General features: G+C 44.0%; 1 protein-coding gene across 1 annotated transcript in view; it reads left to right on the top strand.

Moving 5' to 3' along the window:
- Nucleotides 1–20,967, top strand: part of SEMA5A (semaphorin 5A) — a 569,574-nt gene that overhangs the window by 94,597 nt on the left and 454,010 nt on the right. The window lies entirely within an intron of this gene.

Raw genomic sequence — 20,967 nt, 5'->3', positions numbered from 1 at the left:
GGCAGAAGGAGAAAGGGGTGGCAGAGGATGAGATGGTTAGATAGCATCACTAACTCAGTGGACGTGAATCTGAGCAAACTCCCGGAGATAGTGAAGGACAGGGTAGCCTGGCATGCTGCAGTCCATAGGGTTGCAAAGAGTCAGACGAGACTTAGCAACCGAACCACAACAGTGGACCACTGTCTCCTAAAGGCTTCTGCCTAGGGGGATTCTGGTCCCTTCCACTTATATCAGCCAGAGAAATCACATGTCTATCACCTACTTCCAAGAGGTGGAGAGGTAGGATTCTTCCCTGTGCTGAGAGGAGAGCGTGAGAAGACAGGTGAACAGCTTTCATGATTACGTAATACCTGCAGTTAGTGTTTTTCGTTTTTTATGTGTCACGCATCGTCACCCTAACCTTTGCATGTGTGGTATTATCTCATTTACTTCTCACAGCAGATTGGAACTGTGATGATCTTCATTTAACACACAGGCTTACAGACGGTGTGTAAGTGCCCAAGGCTGCCCAGTGGACAGAGTTAGACAGAGTTGATTAATGGAATCTAATCTTGTCTGCTACCCTGTAGCCATCATCCGTGGCCTGAGGTTGCTGCAGAATCCTCCAGAATCCAGTTTTGAGGCCAACCCTGCAGGGACAAGAAACTTGCCATTCCTGGAGTTTCTCTAGCTGTGCCTGCGTGGGTAATGCAGCCCAGGGAAATCCCGTCACATTCTGAGGGTAGAGATTGCAGCGTGTCGAAGCTAGGTCACTTCTATCGCCTTCTGAGTCAGATACCTGTGTTCCATCCTTATCACCTCATTTGCCGTAGTAGGAATCCTTATTAGAGACTATTTCTTGAGCATTTACCATGCTTCCTGCAGGATAATCCCTCTGTGTGTACTATCTCCTTAATTCTTCCCCATTCATTTAATAAGTAAGAAGTAGGTGGCATGCTCAAAGTCATACATGTTTTAAGTTGCAGAGTTGGTGCTAAAACCCACAGTAGTCTGACTCAAAGCTTGCCTTTGAAAGGCTTTGTGCCTTAGGGTTTAATTAAAAGTACTCCATGAGAAAATAGCATTGAAACGTGTACGTTACCATGTGTAAAATTGATAGCCAGTGGGAGTTTAATGTATGAATTAGGGAACCCAAAGCTGGTGCTCTGTGGCAACCTGGGGGTGGGGGTGGGGAGGGAGGTGGCAGGGGGCCCGGAGGGAGGGGATACATGTCTGCTTGTGGCTGATTCATGTTCATGTACGGCAGGGCCATCACAGTATTGTAAAGTAATTATCCTCCAATTAAATAAATAAAAACTTTAAAACGTATTCCACATACCCAAGGTTCTTACAGAATACTCCTTCAGTACAAACCTCCTGGGGGTTCACTGCAGAATAAGGGGTGCTTTGGATCTAGGATGAAAACTTTTCTGCCATTAGTACTTGAAGAAGAGGATGGACAATATCCAGGATCAAAAGGGCTGCTTACACCCCCTACTCAGGGTCCCTTAACTTTCCGAATTAGATGTGGGTGGGATGGACCAGACAGCCAGGCCTGCGATCTTGGTGCCATCATGCTATGTCCAGGTTAGAGAATCTCTGTGAGCCTCATTATTCTCAAGTGTCAAACAGGGACACTTTCCTTGCAAGGGTCTTTTACATGAATTGTTTTCCATAGTCACTTAATGAATGGTGGTGACTTTTGTGGGGAATGAAGAGATGTTCGTTTCTCCCCACTTGGCTGGCAGCCCTCATTAGCCATCCCAAACAGGCATTCTGTCTGCAAAACTGATATTTGCTTTAAATATGGCTTTATGCCAAATGTTCTAGCCGTGATTGCAACCCGTTACCACTCTTAAGCCCACCGCTAGAGGAATTTTGGAGAAGTCAGAAAAGTTCACCTCTTAAAGCAGGTGAAAGTGGAAACGGATACAACATGCTGGAGAATAGCATGGTGGTATATAGGAAAAGCTTTGAATATGTGTGAATCCTTTGATTCAGTGATTCATCTTCTACAAATTGCCACTGAGGAAATGATCAGAAATTTTTATGAGAAGTGTTTATCTAATGTCATGATAGCACTAATTGGAAGCCACCAAAATAGCCAGTATTGGGGATTGGCTAAAAAATGGATAATACCATTTGATGGATTGTTATGTAGCCATTTATTACATATTTTTGAATAATATTCAAGGATTTGATAAAAGTAAAGTAACCCTGATTTTACCTAACAGAAATGTATTTACATGCATAAAAATTGACAGGTAGAACATGCCCCCAAGTGTTACCAGAGATCATTCATAATCCACCAGTAAGAGATCCCTCATTACTCTTTATTTTTTTTACTTCTTTGTTTTTTCTAAAAATTCTCACAATATAGATAACTATTCAGAAAAATACTATAATTTATTTAAAGGAAGATTGTTAAAAAAAAAACACCCCACCACTCAGCATTGTTTAGCACGAGCTTGCTAAGTCTCTTCAGTCGTGTCCAACTCTTTGCGGCCCTATGGACTAGCCCCCCAGGCTCCTCTGTCCATGGGATTTTTCAGGCAACAATACTGGAGTGGGTTGCCATGCCCTCCTGCAGGGGATCTTCCCGACCCAGGGATTGAACCTGTGTCTATTATGTCCCCTGCATTAGCAGGCAACCACTAGTGCCACCTGGGGAGCCCAGGCATTATTTAGTGCTCATGCCTAAACTTTTCAGGCTGCCAGTGGAAGTAGTGGCACGCAGGGGCCACCGTCAGGGAGGAGGCCTGGTGATGCAACTCCAGCTCCGGATGAGATTCGTCAAAGTCATACATTCTACATCCTGATACTGGGCAAGTCTGCCAGCATCTCAAGTCAGACATTTCTCATTTGGCAAAATTACTGTCATTTACTGTTATTAAAGCTCCAACAAAAAACAATGTCTGCTTCCTTTATTTTAAATAAAATCTAATCACCAGTTCCATTCTGAGTAATGAGAGACTCCTTAGCTGACCCTCCCAGCATGAATCAGTGGAGCCGGGCAGCGTGTTGTTCCGAAGCTGGACTTGGTGGTCATCCGGACTCCAGTGATGCTCACCTTCCTGTGACCCTGCGTAGAGCTCCTTACGTCTCTCTGCTCTCCCTAAAATGGGAATAATGAATCCTATCTGCTTCCCCAGCTCAGTGGGGGTGCTGTAAGGATTAGCAGGACTTTGTTAGGAAGAGGACTTTGAAGTTTTAGTGCCCTGAATGGTGTGATTACTAATAAACCCGTCACACTTTCATCTGCAGTGTTCCCCTATTTGTAGCATTTAGTAATTCTGCACAAGGAACCAGCCTCCTGCAGGTATGGCGCCGGGCCCACACTGGGCCAGAACGGGCTCAGTCCTGCCTTGGCCACTCCACCCACCCTAGCCCCCACCTCCAGGCACAGAGCTGCTGGGACCTGCCTTGTCTTGCCCTGCCTTCAAGGCTTCTCGGGCTTATTTTCCAAATTCGGTCGAGGTAGAAAACCTCCTATGCTGACAGTCATCTAGGCTGTGCCAGAAAACAAAGATGCTTTTCCTCCAAGTCTATTTTACGGGCTGCAGAGTTCTGCAGTGTAGCCTGGCCAAGTGGAACCTTGGAATTCTCCAGCGAGTGCCCCAAAGCTACCACCTGTGGAAGTGGAAGATCCTCGAAGTCATAATCAGGATTGAAGTCAGTGTCCAGCTGGCTCAGGACAGTTCATGCAGGTCACCTCCCTCTTCTTGGCTCCGGTTTCCTTTTGTTTATATGGCTCATGAGATGAAAAGTGTGGCTACCTTGTGTTTGGGGAAGAGAACTGACGTGGACATTGCTTTGTGAGGGTGCTTTCGCCTTCTGTCTGCTGGCTGTCACTCTGAACAGTGTAGCTCCTCTCGGCATGGGGGTTGCCAAGCCTCTTTCTTCTTTTTTGCCACGTCTGCCCACTCCTGTGATAAATCCGAAACACCCCGATCTGAAAACCCAGCTCCCTCATGGCCTTGCCTTAGAAGAGTATTTTAGAAATGTCTGTTGGGAGTGGATGCCAAGTATTTAATACTGCGTGGGAAGAGGAAGAAATAGAAAAATCAGCCAACTTCGCAGGTGAAACCAATCCCAGATCATTGACTGAAATATTTATGATACACATTGAAAATAATAACTTTAGAGTAACATGAGGACAGATTGTATTCACTTCACGATTCTTTGGTAATTGGATTTCCTTATCTTTCTATATAAATACATTTACCTGGGTTTCGAAACCAGAAGTCTCCGAACTAAGTGTTTTAAAGCAGCTCAGAATCACTCTTTTTTTTTTTGCTTCCCTTTTCTGTTGTCGTTCCATCGCCAAGTCATGTCTGACTCTTTGAGACCCTGTGGACGGCAGCACGCCAGGCTTCCCTGTCCTTCACCCTCTCCTGGAGTTTGCCCAAGTAGTTCATGTCCACTGAATCGGTGATGCCATTCAAACATCTCATCCTCTGTCGACCCCTTCTCCTGCCTTCAATCTTTCCCAGCATCAGGGTCTTTTCCAGTGAGTGGGTTGTTTGCATCAGGTGGCCAAACTACATCAGCCTCAGCATCAGTCCTTCCAGTGAGTATTCAGAGTTGATTTTGTTCAGGATCGACTGTTTTTTTTTTCTTGCAGTCCAAGGGACTCTCAAGAGTCTTCTCCAGCACCACAGTTCGAAAGCATCAATTCTTGGGCGCTCTGTCTTTATGGCCTAGCTCTCACATCCGTACATGACTATTGGAAAGACCATAGCCTTGACTATATGGACCCTTGTCAGAAAAATCCAGCTCATAGTGAAACCCGCCCCCGAATATTCTAGCCCTCCTTTTCTGTTCTCTTCCTCCATTTTGATAGATTGAGGCTTCATTATTTTACTGGCCTCATGACTCCTCTTATTAAATACTGTTAGTGGCTTAATCCTTGTTTCCAGATCATCTCCTCAGTTCAGTTCAGTTCAGTTCAGTCGCTCAGTCGTGTCCGACTCTCCGCGACCCCATGAATCACAGCACGCCAGGCCTCCCTGTCCATCACCAACTCCCGGAGTACACTCAAACTCATGTCCACAGAGTCGGTGATGCCATCCAGCCATCTCATTCTCCGTCGTCCCCTTCTCCTCCCGCCCCCAACCTTTCCCAGCATCAGAGTCTTTTCCAGTGAGTCAACTCGTCGCATGAGGTGGTCAAAGTATTGCAGTTTCAGCTTTAGCATCAGTCCCTCCAATGAACACCCAGGATTGATCTCCTTTAGAATGTGGTCACCAATTACCTCTACATACATCCACTCAGATCTGTGCACCCCCAGCTCTGAGACCTCACTGTTTGAGATAAGACAAGAAACAAACTTCCCCTATATAAAAGTCCTTCAGTAATGCCAAAGAAAAATTGTACTGAAGAAGTTAGACTTTAGGTCAGGAAGATTTTATTCAAGGATATGGTAATACGGGTCAAGACAGCTATATCAGAGGAGAGAGATTGAACTCAATCTTACTGATGTGAAAAGTGGAGGAATTTATAGGCATTGGGATGAGGTAATGCAAAAGTACTGGAGGGTGCTTGAGGTGGCTGGCTTTCGCCAAGAGGCCACCTGTGTTTGCTAATTGGCACCCAGTAGTTAGACTCCAGCCCTCCCCCAGAGACTAGGGGCACCCTATCTTCTCTACTGATCACATTTCAAAAGGATGGCTCCTGGGTCCTTGAGATAAACAACTGTGGGTTGTAAAACTGGTAAGAGCCTGTGAGAAGATTTATATCTCAAAGGGGCAGAGAAAGACTTGACACCTGTAGGTGTTCTAAAGTAAATGTCCTACGAAAAGAAAAGTCAGGGGCCCAGAGTCAGGAAGAAATGTACCTGAAGTTTAGCTAAGCAGAGGGGAGCCTGAAGGCCTTCCTGGTCCACAGCAGAGCATCGCTTCACCATGTAACCTCCTTTCCAAACTTCCTGCCTGGAGTTTGGAGGCACTTCCTTGCCACGTGGAACTTCTAAGTGAAGTTTTGTTCTTGCCTCTCCACCTTACTGCCCTTCTTCATGCTTCCAGAACCTGTTGGGTGTCACCTTGGCACACCAGACAGTGACTAGGACCCAAAATAGGGTAATTAAATATCTTCACGCAGTCAGCCCACTGGACTGAAACTGATTATATTAACTTAGCTCCTTGTGGGTGAATAAAATAATTCTTTCCTGATGAGTGATGAGTATATTTCACTCACCTGTTTCAAGATTGATACCTGGAGGCTTTGGGGAAAATCAGATTTCAGCTCTTGGAAAAGTGAGTGTTTGATGTTAGATCCTGATTTTAACCTGAAAATCAAGGAAATTCACAAATAAGAAGAAAGTTTCCTAGGAATCACTGGGTAACCTGTTAAGATGGAGACTCTGAGGCCCCACCTGTAGAGGTTTGATTGAGTGGGTCTGGTGTGGACCTGGGACCCTGCATTTGATTGAGTGGGTCTGGGACCTGCATTCTGATGTGTCGTTAGTGATGGTGCTGCTAAGCTAGAACCCAGCAGTGACTGCATGTCATCCACCCTTTGAGTGCATTCTGGATGATGGAATTGGGGCTCCTAAAACTGAGAGATTTGGGGTGATGCTAGGAGGTTTGTTGCACATGGACACCGCCCCCCACTACTTCGCAGAGTCATGCTGCAGCACACCTTGAGTCGTGGGTGGTTGCAGACCAGGAGGGTGGGACTTGCTGCCAGCGTCCGTTTGAATGGAGACCTGAGTCCATTAGATGTCACAGTCTTGTCCGGGGTTGAGGTTATCACACAGTGAGCAATCATTTGTGGGCACCTGTGGCACATCCCTACCTTTGGCCGCCATCTCCACTCGCAGCAGGTGGTGATGGTTGGCAGGCTTCAGCGGCAGGGCTGAGACAGGATGGCAGTGGCAGCATCGTGTCCTCGGGGCTGGCTTCCCCAGTGAGGCTCCCAGGTTCAAGCCCATCTCTACTGCGTTTTGATACAAAACAGAAGCAGACTCATAGACTTAGAAAACAAACTTATGGTTACCAAGGGGAAAGGTGGTTGTTGTTGTTCAGTGTCTGACTCTTTGTGACCCCATGGACTGCAGCCCACCAGGCTTCTGGTGCAACTAACACTTTCACTTCCTACCAGAGAAAAAATCTGAAAAGCCATATGCATATGTATATAAAAAACTGAATCACTTGGCTGTACACTTAAAACTAACACAACATTGTAAATCAACTATACTTCAATAAATAAACTGGAATTTGACTAAAAGAACACACACACAAAACCCTCCTATTTTTTTTTTTTAAATATTGAATGCTAGAATTTGAAAAATATGAAATGTTGTTAAAGTTATTTTTAGATGATTAAGAAGAAGTGCAGGAGTATAGCAAACAATTTAAAGGGTAGAAAAATGTAAACAAGATCCCCCTCCCCAGAGACCAGCATGATTAAGTCTCAGGTTTTTCTCCAGAAGTTTCCTAAGCAGATGGAACTATATTCAGACTCTGAAGTGGGAACTGAGGTGTGGCTCTGACTTCTGCTTTTTTTGATGTAACTCTGTCCCAGAGGTCATTCCAGGGCGGCAGCAAGTAGACTCATCACATCCTCTCAGTGCCTGCAATGGAAGGGACACTATCCCAGGGATTGAGCCCTGCGATTCTCAGCCAGGGACACTTTGCTCCCTGTGCTTAGTCGCTCAGTTGTGTCCAACTCTTTGTGAGTCCATGGATTGTAGCCCAACAGGCTCCTCTGTCCATGGGATTCTCCAGGCAAGGATACTGGAGTGGGTTGCAATGCCCTTCTTCAGAAGATCTTCCCAACTCAGGGATTGAATGCTGGTCTCCTGCATTGCAAGCAGATTCTTTACTGTGTGAGCTACAGGGAAGTTCCTATAGGAACATCTTTCAATGTCTAAGGACAGTTTTGTTTTCACAACTCAGGGGGCAGTGCCAAGTGCCACTGGCCTTTAGAGAGTAGAGACCAGGGATGCTTTTGGTCACCCTGCCTGCATGTTAGCTACCATGACGGAGAATTAGCTTTATCTGTCTGCTTCCCAGGTGGCTCAGTGGTAAAGAGTCTGCCAGTGCAGGAGACACAGAAGACTTGGGTTTGATCCTGGGTCGGGGAGATCCCCTGGAGTAGGAAAATGACAACTCACTCCAGTATTTCTTTCCTGGAGAATTCCATGAACAGAGGACTGAAGTCCACGGGGTTGTAAAGGGTCAGACACGACTGAGCACGAACACAGAACATCTGTTATGTTATGGGCTTCCCAGATGGCTTAGTGGTAAAGAATCCACATGCCAATGCACGAGAGGCAGGAGACATGTATCCCATCCCTAGGTTGGGAAGATCCCCTAGAGGAGGAAATGGCAACCACTCCAGAATTCTTGCCTGGAAAATTACATGGACAGAGGAGCCTGGTGGGCCACAGTCCATGTGGTTGAAAACAGTTGGACACAACTGCGCACACGCATACACGCGTATGCAAATGTTTGTACTTCCAGTGTGGAGGAAACCTGCGCTAGCATCACTGATTTTAAGATTCCTCAGGATTTTCCTTCAGAATGTAGCTTACCAACCAGTAACAACAGCTTAGATAGCATTTCCCCAAAGTCACAAAATACAGCCAGCGAAAACACTTCCGGTGGTGAGGTCCACGGTTGTGTGGGGAACGTGTTCCAATCTGGGTTTGACTGTTGCATCTGTTGGTTTGGAACAGCTCTGGTGGTGTCACCGCATACTATGTGATTATTAAACGTAACTTGCCATTTCCTACTGCATGGCTCTGCTGAGGAGAGGTCCCTGCTTGGGGACAGAGGAAGATAGCGTTGGCAGCAGAGGCCTTGGTGGCTTGCAGCACCTGCCAAACCTATAATTTCTCAGGCAAAATGAGAGTATCCATTTTTAGCCCCAGATTTTTGTGTACTTTAAATTCTGGCTGGTTTATTTTTGTCCCAGCTCCACTATGTTTACTTCGTACTCAGGAGAAAGGATGTTTTCTTTATAGAATTATTGCAACTAAGCTTAAGGAAAAAAAAGAAACTAATTTGCTAGGAAAATCATGCTTAATTGTTAATAACAGTGTCCAAACCTCTTGTCCTTCTGAGAGGCTACTGATGCCTTTGACTGTTTAGGTGACACTTCATATCTATGTGTGGCTTTATTTTCTTCTGGACCTAAAGCAACTCTCTCAAGTGCAGTTTTCGCACCAAATCTCCCTTCTCTTTTTACTTGTTTCAGTGAATTTAGTAATGGTCGTGTCAAAGTCTGCTTTGCACTTGAAAATCCTTTGCCTGTTTTGCTTCAGATCGTGTCTTTCCCAAATAAGACTTTCTTGTTTAAATTAAATTGAGTGTTCTCCATATTATGATTCTTTTTGAGAGCTTAGATATAAGTGAAAAGTGAAAGTGAAGTCGCTCAGTCGTGTCCGACTCTTTGCGACCCCATGGACTGTAGACTACCAGGCTCCTCCGTCCTTGGGGTTTTCCAGGCAAGAGTACTGGAGTGGGTTGCCATTTACTTCTCCAGGGGATCTTCTTGACCCAGGGATCGAACCCGGGTCTCCTGCATTGCAGGCAGATGCCTTACTGTCTGGGCCACCAGGGAAGCCCTTTAGATATAAGGCGTGTCCTTATTTTTTGGAAGACTTGCTATACATTTAGTTCATTTTTGGGATACAGATACTCCTAGCACTAGAGTGGGGAAGGCATCAAGTTTGGTCTTTAAGCCGAGATCATATGCAATGATGCAACCATCTTAACGATGGAAATATATAGGGGGATGATAAAGACCTTGGTGTGTGTGTTTTCTTTTTTTTTTTTAGTTAAAATGTTTTATTGAGGTATCGTTGATTTACAATGTTGTATTAGCTTCTGGGCTACAGCAAAGTGTTACAGTTTCATATATATAATGTGTACACAATATTATATATTTGTTGTTCCGTCTCTCAGGTATATTATATATGGAGAGGTGGATATTCTTTTTCGGATTCATTCCCTTTATAGATTATTGAAAGATATTAAATATAGTTTCCTGTGCTATAAAGTAGGACCGTGTGGTTTATCTATTTTATATATAGTGATGTGTATCTGTTAATCCCAAACTCCTAGTTCATCCCTCCCTCCTTGCCCCCTTTCCCCTTGGGTAATGATAAGCTCTCTATGTGAGTCTCTTTTGTGAATAAGTTCAGTCATGTCATTTTTGCGATTCTGCAGATCCGTGCTGTCACGTGATGTTTGTCTCTGGCTTCCTTCGCTGAGGGTGATGCCCTCTGTCCATCCGTGCCGCCGTGCACGCCGTTCTCCCACTCTCCTCTTGCGGCCGAGGAGCGCTCCACTGTCTGTGTGGAGCAGGTCCTCTGGTTCATTCATCAGCCACTGGGCGCTGAAGCTGCTTCCATGTTTAGGGTGTTGTCAGTAGTGCTGCTGGGAATGTTGGGTTCAGGGTTTGCTCTGAATGTATGCCCAAGAGTGGGATTGCTGGATCACATGGGAGCTCCATTTTTAGTTTCTTAAGGAACCTCCAGACTGTTCTCTTGTGGCTTTACCAACCTGAATTCCCACCAACAGTGTAGGAGATTGCTCTTTTCTTCACACCCTCTCCAGCATTTATGTTTGTGGACTTTTTATGATGGCCATTCGGACTAGTGTGAGTTAACTGTACTTGTTCAGTTCAGTTCAGTTCAGTGACTCAGTCATGTCCGACTCATTGCGACCCCATGAATCACAGCACGCCAGGCCTCCCTGTCCATCACCACATCCCGGAGTTCACTCAAATTCATGTCCATCAAGTCGGTGATGCCATCCAGCCATCTCATTCTCTGTCGTCCCCTTCTCCTCCCGCCCCCAATCCTTCCCAGCATCAGAGACTTTTCCAGTGAGTCAACTCTTCGCATGAGGTGGCCAAAGTATTGGAGTTTCAGCTTTAGCATCAGTCCTTCCAATGAACACCCAGGACTGATCTCCTTTAGAATGGACTGGTTGGATCTCCTTGCAGTCCAAGGGACACCCAAGAATCTTATCCAACACCACAGTTCAAAAGCATCAATTCTTCGGCGATCAGCCTTCTTAGGATGGACTTTTCATTGGCATTAGGATTTTCATTTTTCCAATAATTAGTGATGTGAAACATCTCTTCATCTATATGTCTTCTTTAGAAACATGTCTGTGGAGGTCTTCTGTCCCAGAGCTTTTTGTTTGGTTGTTTGTTTTTTTGGCCATGCCATGTGGCTTGTGGGATCTTGGTTCCCTGACCAGGGATTGAACTCAGGCCCAAGGCAATGAAAGCGCCAAGTCCTAACCACAGGACAGCCAGAGAATTCCCTGCCCCAGAGCTTTTAAAATCATTTCTGTATTAGGAAATCTCTATGCTAAAGGCATGCTAAAGCCTGTTACTAAGAAAATAAGCATTTCCCAAAATGATATAAATTGCATTGAGATTCAGTGTTTGGTTTACTTGTCTGTCTTTGGGGTCTGGTCCAAAGAAAAGCCATGTGCTACTTGTTCGGCAAGGCTAAGGGATATCTAAGACAGCAAATAGTTCATAATTGAAGTCTTGCTCTCTATAAGAATAGCAGCATAGATAATAGATAACCAAGCAAATTTAAGTCTTAAGGCAACAAATTATCTAAAATTTTTCAAAACAGAATGACAAAAGCTTATCAGTTTATAAGTAGATGAGTACATGGCTTTAATATAGTATTTATTTTCATTTGATTGTATTGTACACTTTCAATGACAAGAGAAGAATGAATTCTATGAAATAAAGAATTCCATAATTTCTGGGAGCTGGAAAATGTAAACATGGGACATTTGGTTCTGTTTCAAATTGGTAAACATGTCAAGATGAGGAAAACATTTCCCACTTTTCATCCCAAATGAAGATGTGAATGAAAATATCTAACTTTGAGTAAGCAGCAAAATTTTCCTACTTGGATAGCATGCTATATTTTATTCTGTTCAATTCAGTTGCTCAGTTGTATCCAACTCTTTGTGACCCCATGGACTGCAGCATGTCTGGCTTCCCTGTCCATCACCAACTCCTGGAGCTTAGTAAAACTCATGTCCATCTAGTTGGTGATACCATCCAACCACCTCATCCTCAGCCTTCTCCTTCTCCTCCTGCCTTCAATCTTTCCCAGCATCAGGATTTTTGCCAGGGAGTCAATTCTTCACATCAGGTGACCAAAGTATTGGAGCTTCAGCTTCAGCATTAGTCCTTCCAATGAATATTCAGAACTGATTTCCTTTAGGATTGACTAATTGGATCTCCTTGCTGTCCAAGAGTCTTCTCCAACACCACAGCTCAAAAGCATCGATTCTGCGGCTCTCAGCTTTCTTTATGGTCCAACTCTCACATCCATACATGACTACTGGAAAAACCATAGCTTTGACTAGATGGCAAAGTAATGTCTCTGCTTTTTAATAGGTTGTCCAAGTTGGTCGTAGCTCTTCTTCCAAGGAGCAAGCATCTTTTAAGATGATATTTTATTATATGTACTAAAAGATGATATTTTATGACATGCATTTTATACTCTTTTAACAGAACATAGACAGAAATAATGTATTTAAGCAAAGCAATCATGAGGTTAAATTAACTCATAAACATGCTTAGAAAAATATTTTCATGCATAACTGCTGTGGACTCAGTTATGTACCTGCCAAGTTTGTATATTGATGTCCTTATTCCCAATGTGATAGTGTTTGCAGATGGAGCCTTTGGGAGGTAATTAGGATTAGATGAAGCTGTAAGGGTGGCCACTCGTGAGGGGATTAGTGCTCTCATAAGAAGAGACATCATCAAGTTGCTTCTCTGTCTATATCATCTGAGGCCACAGCACGAAGGTGACCGTCTGTCTTTAAGTTGGAAAGAGGGCCATCACCAGGGAACTGAATTGGCTGACATGTTGATTTTGGATTTCTATCCTCCATAACTATAGGAAACCAATCTTTTTTTATATTTTATTTACTGACCTCCTATTGAAATTAAAGCTAATTTACAATGTTGTATTAATTACTGCTGTAAGCAAAGTGACTCAGTTATACATACATATATATGTGTACATTAACATTTTTTTTTCATTCTGGGTTATCATAGGATATTGAATGTAGCTCTCTGTGCCATACAGTAGGAACTTGTGGTTTATCAGTCTTCCATATAAAGGCTTACACCAGCTAACCTCAACCTCTCACCCATCTCTCTCCCCCTGGGCACCCACCTGTCTGTTCTCCTCTACGTCTGTGATTCTGTTTCTGTTTAATAGATAGCCTCCTTTGTGTCACATTTTAGATTCCACATATAAGTGATACTATATGGTATTTGTCTTTTTCTTTCTGACTTCGCTTTTGTATGATGATCTCTTGTTGCATCCATATTGCTGCAAATGGCATTATTTCATTGTTTTTATGGCCAAGTAGTATTCCATTGTATTTATGTACCACATCTTTATTCATGCATTTGTCAATGGACATTTATGTTGTTTCCATGTCTTGACTGATGTGAATAGAGTTGAACAGTGGAGTGCCTGCATCTTTGAATTATAGTTTTGTCTGAATATATGGCCAGGAGTGGGATTGCCAGATCACACGGTGATTCTATTTTTCGTTTTCTATTCTATCTATTTCATTACATCCTGCAGACTAAATATCCCTCCCAAATGTGAAACAGTCTACATGGCAAGCTTATCAATGCCTTCCTCATGCTGTTCAGACAATCAGATCCTTTACTTATACTACCGTTAGCATCAATCACAATGCCTTAGAGTGCATTTCAGGAACACATTAAACAAACTATCAGAATTTTGAAAGTAAACTTTGAAAGTAGTGGATGTGGCATTTTATGGTAATCACGGGTCAGTTTAAAGGGGAGCATGGTTACTTTTTACAGGTCAGTTAAAAGTGAACTTGGTTATCACAGATCCATGGTTGGTAACTAATGGTCAAATGTTGCTTTTGTGATTGTATTCAGCTTTATTTGTCTTATTAGAGTAAGGTCTTGGTATCTTTAGAATGACCATGGAGTAGTAATTGGAAAATGAGAATTAGCAATCCACAATGCTTGATTTTGTACTGTAGTTAAAAATGATCTTATTAAAATCAGCTAATTAAAAATACATATTTGTAGTTTATGATAGAGCAGTTCAATTGAATATTGTTCTATGTATGCTTATTTTAAATAAAAGTGCTTGTGTCATTCTAATGGTCTATACCATTTGTCTACTAGCATATTAAAATAACAAATGCAACAAATTCTTAGTAGCTTGAAAAAACACATCTATTATTTTACTGTTTCTGGAGTCTGCTTGTCATCTTCCTGGCTTCTCTGCAATGCTACCATCAAGGGCAGTTGACCACGGTTGGGGTATCATCTGAAAGCTTGCCTGAGGAAGGATCTGCTTCTTGTTTCATTTCCTAGTAGTTTACTTCTCATCAGGGGCTTCCTTCAGCACTAGAGACTGCCCAGAACTCCCTGCCATATGAGCTTCTCTAGCTCATCTGTTTGCTTTCTCAAAACCAGCTAGCGAGACGGGAACTCCAGCAAAGCAGGTGCTGTAATCTAATCTAAGAGTCATGTAGTCACTCATATTTTCTCACCTTTCCTGTGTCCTGTTGGTAGAAGCAAGTCACATGTCCCTGCTACCTTCAAGCAGGCAGATCTTGCAAGGCAGGTAGCCTGGGAGCTGTCTTAGAGTCTTTCTGAAACACAATCCATCAGTAGCTTTTTGGGAGACATTTCCAACCTTTAATGAAGACATTATAATTATAAGAAATTAAAAAAATAGATATTAACCTTATAATATCATATAAAATGCATTATGTATTTAATCATTGCCTCTAGCATTGATTAAAATTGATTTGTCCATATAGTCAAGGCTGTGGTTTTTCCAGGACTCATGTATGGATGTGAGAGTTGGTCTATAAAGAGGGCTGAGTGCCAAAGAATTGAAGCTTTCAAACTGTGGTGCAGGATAAAACTCTTGAGAGTCCCTTGGACTGCAGTGAGATCAAACCAGTCAATTCTAAAGGAAATCAACCTTGAATATTCATTGGAAGGACTTGCTGAAGCTGAAGCTGCAGTCCTTTGGCCACCTGATGAGAAGAGCTGACTCACTGAAAAAGACTGATTCTGGGAAAGATTGAAGGCAAAAGGAAAAAGGGGCGGCAGAGGATGAGATGCTTAGATGGCATCACTGACTCAATGGACGTGAATTTAAACAAACTCTGGGAGATAGTGAAGGACAGGGGAGCCTGGCATGCTGCAGTCCATGTGGTCACTAAGAGTCAGTCAGTACAGACTGAACAGCAGTTGAGTAAAAATCTTTCTGGTCCATATTTTGTTTTTTAAAATAGATGAAATCAAGAGCTTAGTTTCCCAAGACTCCTTGAATCAGTTTTCATCCAACATAGCTTGCCTTCTCCTAAATGAAGCCGAAGGTAGCCTGTGACAGATTTAAAGGATGGCAGTACAGATACTAATCTTATTATAAAATCTGTACCCCTTTGAAACACCCTGGCTGAGCCTCTCCGCTTCTTACACCTGCCTGTTAGCTCTCATGTGAAAGTGACTCAGTTGTGTCTGACTCTTTGCGACCCCATAGACTATATAGCCTGCCAGGCTTCTCTGTCTATAGAATTCTCCAGGCAAAAATATTGGAGTTGAGCCATTCCCTTCTCCAGGGAATCTTCCCCACCCAGGGGTCGAGCCCAGGTCTCCCGTGTTGCTGGTGGATTTTTTACTGTCTGAGCAACCATGGAGCGTCCCCTACATACTGATGCTCAGACATGGTCCATGATGTTGGCACTGCTGTTCGTGGCAGTTCAGAGCTTCTTGTGATATATTTCACAGAAAACATGGACAACCAGCTCTTTGGGGACACTATGGAGATCCTGGAGTCTCCTAATGCACCCTGGAGTGTATCCTGGAGTCCCAACTTACGGACTCATTGTGCAGCCCCAGAGCAGTCTACCTGCCTTCCAGGGACTGATGGGTGATCTGTTAGCTGCCTGAATCTACATGCTGGACCACACGTGGATGGGTGTCTGCAGTCTGTATCTTATTAACTGGCTTACTTCTGATGGGCCTACACAGTAGAGCAGCTGAACGTCTGAGGAAAGTACATTGTTGGCAAATGCGCCTCTTATTTTCAGGCAGTTACCGCAGGTTTATACTTTCTATATTATCCTGAAACATTGTGAAAGGTCAAAAGACCGTTCTGATCAATTTTGGAAGAACTTGAAGATATAGAACAAAGCTACTATCACTAGGGGGAAAAGAACAACAAAATCAAGACCTATGTGTCATCAGCTATCTGGACCTTTCCACGCGGTAACGCCTGTATGCTCTTCCCCACTGTCATTTGAAAGGAGAAACATTGATTTTTAACGTTCCCTTCTTCTTTTGTACTTTATATCAAAAACTTGTCCTTTGACCCTTTCAAAACATGTCATCCTTGTATTGGGTTGGCCAAAAATTTCATTTAGGCTTTTCTGTAAAATGTTATGGAGGAATCTGAAAGAAGTTTTTGGTCAACCAAGTATATTAGAGGACATCAGATGGCTGTTTCTTATTTATTTTTCTGGAAAAGTTTCCAGGAGAAAAAAATGTCATGGTAGGCATAGAATGAGTCTTCACAGTTGCACAGTCCAGAGGAAGAAACCAAATGCCCAGACAGCTAGATTTTCTAGACCTGAAACTGGCCTTAAAGAAAATAATGTAAACATATCCGCTTCATTTGATGGATGAAACAGTGAAGCCCAAAAAGGTCAAGTGGTCGAAACGGCCTCATAGAACAGATGAACCCTGGCTTTTATAAACAGTGCTGCTATGAAGACTGGGGTACGTGGGTCTTTTTCACTGAACCTATTTGCAGGGAAGGAAAGGAGACACAGAGGCAGAGAGTGGACTTGTGGACACAGTGGGGGAGGGAGAGGGTGGGATGAATGGAGAAAGGAACATCAGTCAGCACGTGTCCTGATCGGACATAAGATGGATCAGTGCTGAGAAGCTGCTGTGTTGCACAGGGAGTCCAGTCTGGTGCTCTGTGATGACCTGGAGGGGTGGGATGGGGCTTGAGGGGGGAAGCTGGGGACGGAGTGGGTGTACACATAATCATGGCTGATTCGTGTTGTTGTATGGCAAAAACCAACACAATATTGTAAAAAAAAAAAAAAAAGATGAACCCCAATCCTCCAGACTTTTCCCCTTTTTTAGTCTGAGGAACCATCCCATTTGTCCTGATGATGGAAACAGTGAGCACCAACTTTGAGCTAGGAAGCTGGCATGCATAGTTTTGGAAGCTCATGCCCTTCCTTTAACCTGATGCTATTGTATGGGAAACCACTCAGGAAAGTTAAAAAGCAAAACAAAAAGCCACGTTCCTGCTAAGCAGGTAGAAAGTAGTGTCAGCCTTTGAACTTGGGTCCGGTGCCATTTCTGGTCCATTGGGGAGCCTTTGCCCAATTTTTCTTAAAGAAGACAGAGCAGGTTGTAGATTCGGTCAGGCACAGCCATTCAGCCATTATGCATGGGTGATGTCTTTTTATTATTATTGTGTTTTTTTAAAACAACTTGGAAAGTTCTGGGCCACAATTTGTAATTTCAGGAATTGAACTTAGAAGCAGCAGGTTTTTAGCACAAACAGGGAGACCAATTATTTTCCCAAAGCTCTGAAATAGAGGCATAGTTGGGCTAATTTGTTAGGATTGATTCAGAAAATTTAGGGGGTAACAGTACGAAGACTCTGGAAGCTTTCAGCATCCTGGGGGCTTTGAGGCAAGTTCAAGACGAAGGAAGTTTCCACGGGGAGATGAAAGGCCAGTTGGGTCTCTTTGTAGAACAGCCTGAACAGGCTTCTTCTGAGGGTTTCTCTGTTTGATCCTGTTCTCCTTCGGTGAGGCAGGCCTCTCTGTTGTCATTTAAACACCTCATTGAAAGGCAGTTCTAAATGGTTTTAAAAATGAGGTCTGGTGAGGTCCAGTACTCCTTGAAGTTCCCCCAGCGCTGGGTTTTCCCCGTGGCTTTGAATCACAGTGTTTATTTTTAAAGCCTTTTGTGGTTCGACCCTTCTGGTTTGTTATTGCAGCTGGACCTACTTAGTCCTTGCCCGGCTCCTCCAGCCCGTTTGTGGTTTGGGGTACCATTCAGCCGTGCTAGGACTGGGCCGAGGACTCAGGAGGCCAAGCCCACGGCCACATCTGCTTTCTGTTAGCTCCCACAGTCACAGGTGTCCCCAGTTGGGCTCTGCTCTCTCACCAGAAATGGCTCTCTTTTCTTCTCCCCTCTGAGTTCTCCTTACATTGCCTTGAAAGCCGGGGGGTGGGGGGGTTCATTTTCTTGTTTCGCTATGTGTTGGTCTTGGCTTCCAATCACTCCCTCCTCTTCCCCAGGCAAATCCCGATTCTCACCTTCACCCAGATCCCCAACACTTGTCTTTACAGATGCAGTTGTTTGCAGTGGGTTGTAGAGGAGAGATTAAACGTCCCAGGAAGGCCTGGTGTGGCCAGGACACGTGTTTCTCTCCCTGGCACAGCCGGGGACAGAGCAGCTCTTTGTTGAGCTGGCTAACAAGGAGCTCACACCCTGCTGAAAGATGAAGCTGATGAGTGGAAAACTCTTCAGGGAACCCAGAAAGATTTACTTTAATCAGAATTTATGGCCCAGTCCGAGGCCCGCAACTGCTGGCTTCTTGGAAACAAAAAGCTGACTGCTGCTGACGTTGGCAGACCGAGACTTGGTTCTGTCTGCACACCTCCTCTGGTTGTCCTCAGATTCTTTGGATCACCTTCTTCCCTCAGTGCTTTTTGCATTTGAGGTTCTCTAGATAATGGATACATACCCTTCAGACTCACTCCCATTCTGGAAGGGTCTTCTGAAAGTTTTAGTCCAATACTGGCCATTTCTCTGCTTTTCGGCTCTGAATTTTAGTGGTGCTCAAGCCTTCCTTTCATGTTGCTGCTGGATCTTTTTAAAACTCTAGGTTAACATCTATACGCATGTCCTTATTTTAGCATCTAGTATTTGGAGAGATCAGGGAATTTTTAGAACCAGCTTTGGCTGGAAAGCCAGATGGAATAGTCATTTAAAAAATTCTCACAATGTCTTATTACAAGATTGCTTGATCCCAGTTTGAAACCCGTTTCCTGTCCTGGCCCGTTCATGTTGGCACACTGCCTCCCAGTCTCAAGGACTAAGCCCACGATACGCTAACTAACCAGGGAACTCCTTGAGAGGTGTGGTTAGTTTGCAGTAATCACAGCCTCAGGTATGGGTGAGATATAGCCCTGTCTGAGGCTGGTGAAATAAAAATTCAGGTGTCTGACTCATATCCATAATTCTTAGGTTTGAGTTATTTATAGGTCATTCTGATTTTCTCTATGAATGCATTTGTGGAGCCGACCGACTTATATTTTTGTGATCATTGTTGAAAGTACCCTTTCTGAACTTGGGAAATGGTATATGCATCATTTTATTATGAGCCATTTCTGTTAGTTTTGGTCTCTTTCTATTGAAAATTCCCAGTGTAGAGGTGAGAGTGGGGAAAGATGCTCAGTGTTCTTTTTCTTCCTCATTATAAAAGGAAGTCAATCATTCCAAAAGGTGGTAATTATAATTCTTAATATTGTAATAAAAGGGGAGAAGTGTCTAGAGGAAAAAGCCTGTAAAACCATAAAGAAACAAACAAGTAATGGCTTTGGGCCTTTTTATTTTATGGCCTTTATGGATTGCCTTGCCTGTTTTGTTTTTTGATGTTAAAGGTCTCCATGTACTTTGTAGTGTCGTGACTCAGTTGAATTAAGACGGTCACGGACTAGGAGGAAAAAACAGAAACAGTACTTGCTGTTCTGCACCAGTTTAACTTTTTCTCCTTTACACGTTGAGTAGCAAGAAAACACTTCCCTGTTTGATGTGCCACGGAAGAGACTATGTCAGAGGGCCGGTGTGAAGTGTTTGGAAGTTCAAGTTAATAGCCTCGGTTGTCAGGAATCTCTTATCTCAAGTGTAATGAGGCACAATCAACTCTTTAGACTGTAATCATCCCTTAAGTCAAGGCAGCAAGGATCATTATCTGCTGTGGAAGACGGGGATCTGGTTCACATTATACACTGAGAGCTATGAGGGGCCCTGCCAGCCAAAGCCAGAGCTGCCATGCGGCAAGCAAATGACCTTGGCCACCAGCCCGTCATCCCCGGTACCCTGAATTGTTCAGATGTCTGTTTCTGAGGGGTCTAATTGTCACTCCAGGTTGACTTCAGAAAGATTAGTGCCAGACAGCCAGGCACCAGGGGCTCCCACTGTTTGCTGCCAGCGCCGTGAGCTCGGGACTCCTTGGAAGCCAGAGGGCCGGTAGCTGGCTTCTCAGGAACAATCCGGTAGCTTGTGTCTCTGGAGTTCCTATTGTCTGACCCCTCATCTCCCCATCGAGGGGGCCCCTCCTCTGCGTGACGTGCACTCCACTCATGCAGTCCTGCTGCCCACCTTTGTGTCAGCCAGCGCCTGACATTTCTGCGGAGAGCTGGGACGTGGTGAGGGTGGTCCGTCTGCTGCTCATGACCTTCATTATTTAGTCCGTCCTCATGGAGGATGGGTTTCCCTGATGGCTCAGTGGTACAGAAGAATCAACCTACAATGCAGGAGATGCGGGTTCCATCTCTGAGTCGAGGAGATCCCCTGGAGGAGGTAATGGGAACCCACTCCAGTATTCTTGCCTGAAAAATCCCATGGATAGAGGAGCCTGGCGGGCTACAGTCCATGGGGTTGCAAAGAGTTGGACACGACTGAGCACATAGCACAGCTCATGGTACTCATGACATGTAAGCTCATTGGGAACCCTGAATTAGTTGGTTCCTGAATCCTTGCTTCTAGGGGAGACACAGGGTTAGGCTCCTGTGAGCCTCTGGTCACAAAGTCTTTATCAGCTTCTGAATAAAGAACCTCATTTTATGCATATTTCTTTGAAATCACCTTATTTAACGTATAATTGATTCCTTACCTTTGAACTTAAAGCCAACGGAACATTTTGTGGTTACAAAT

This window comes from Moschus berezovskii, chromosome 18, assembly GCF_049115385.1.
Source record: "Moschus berezovskii isolate FMDL1 chromosome 18, NW_MosBer_1.0, whole genome shotgun sequence".
NCBI classification, from domain to species: domain Eukaryota; kingdom Metazoa; phylum Chordata; class Mammalia; order Artiodactyla; family Moschidae; genus Moschus; species Moschus berezovskii.
The sequence above is the reverse complement of the archived record's forward strand: the minus strand, read 5'-3'. Positions and strand labels throughout refer to the sequence as shown.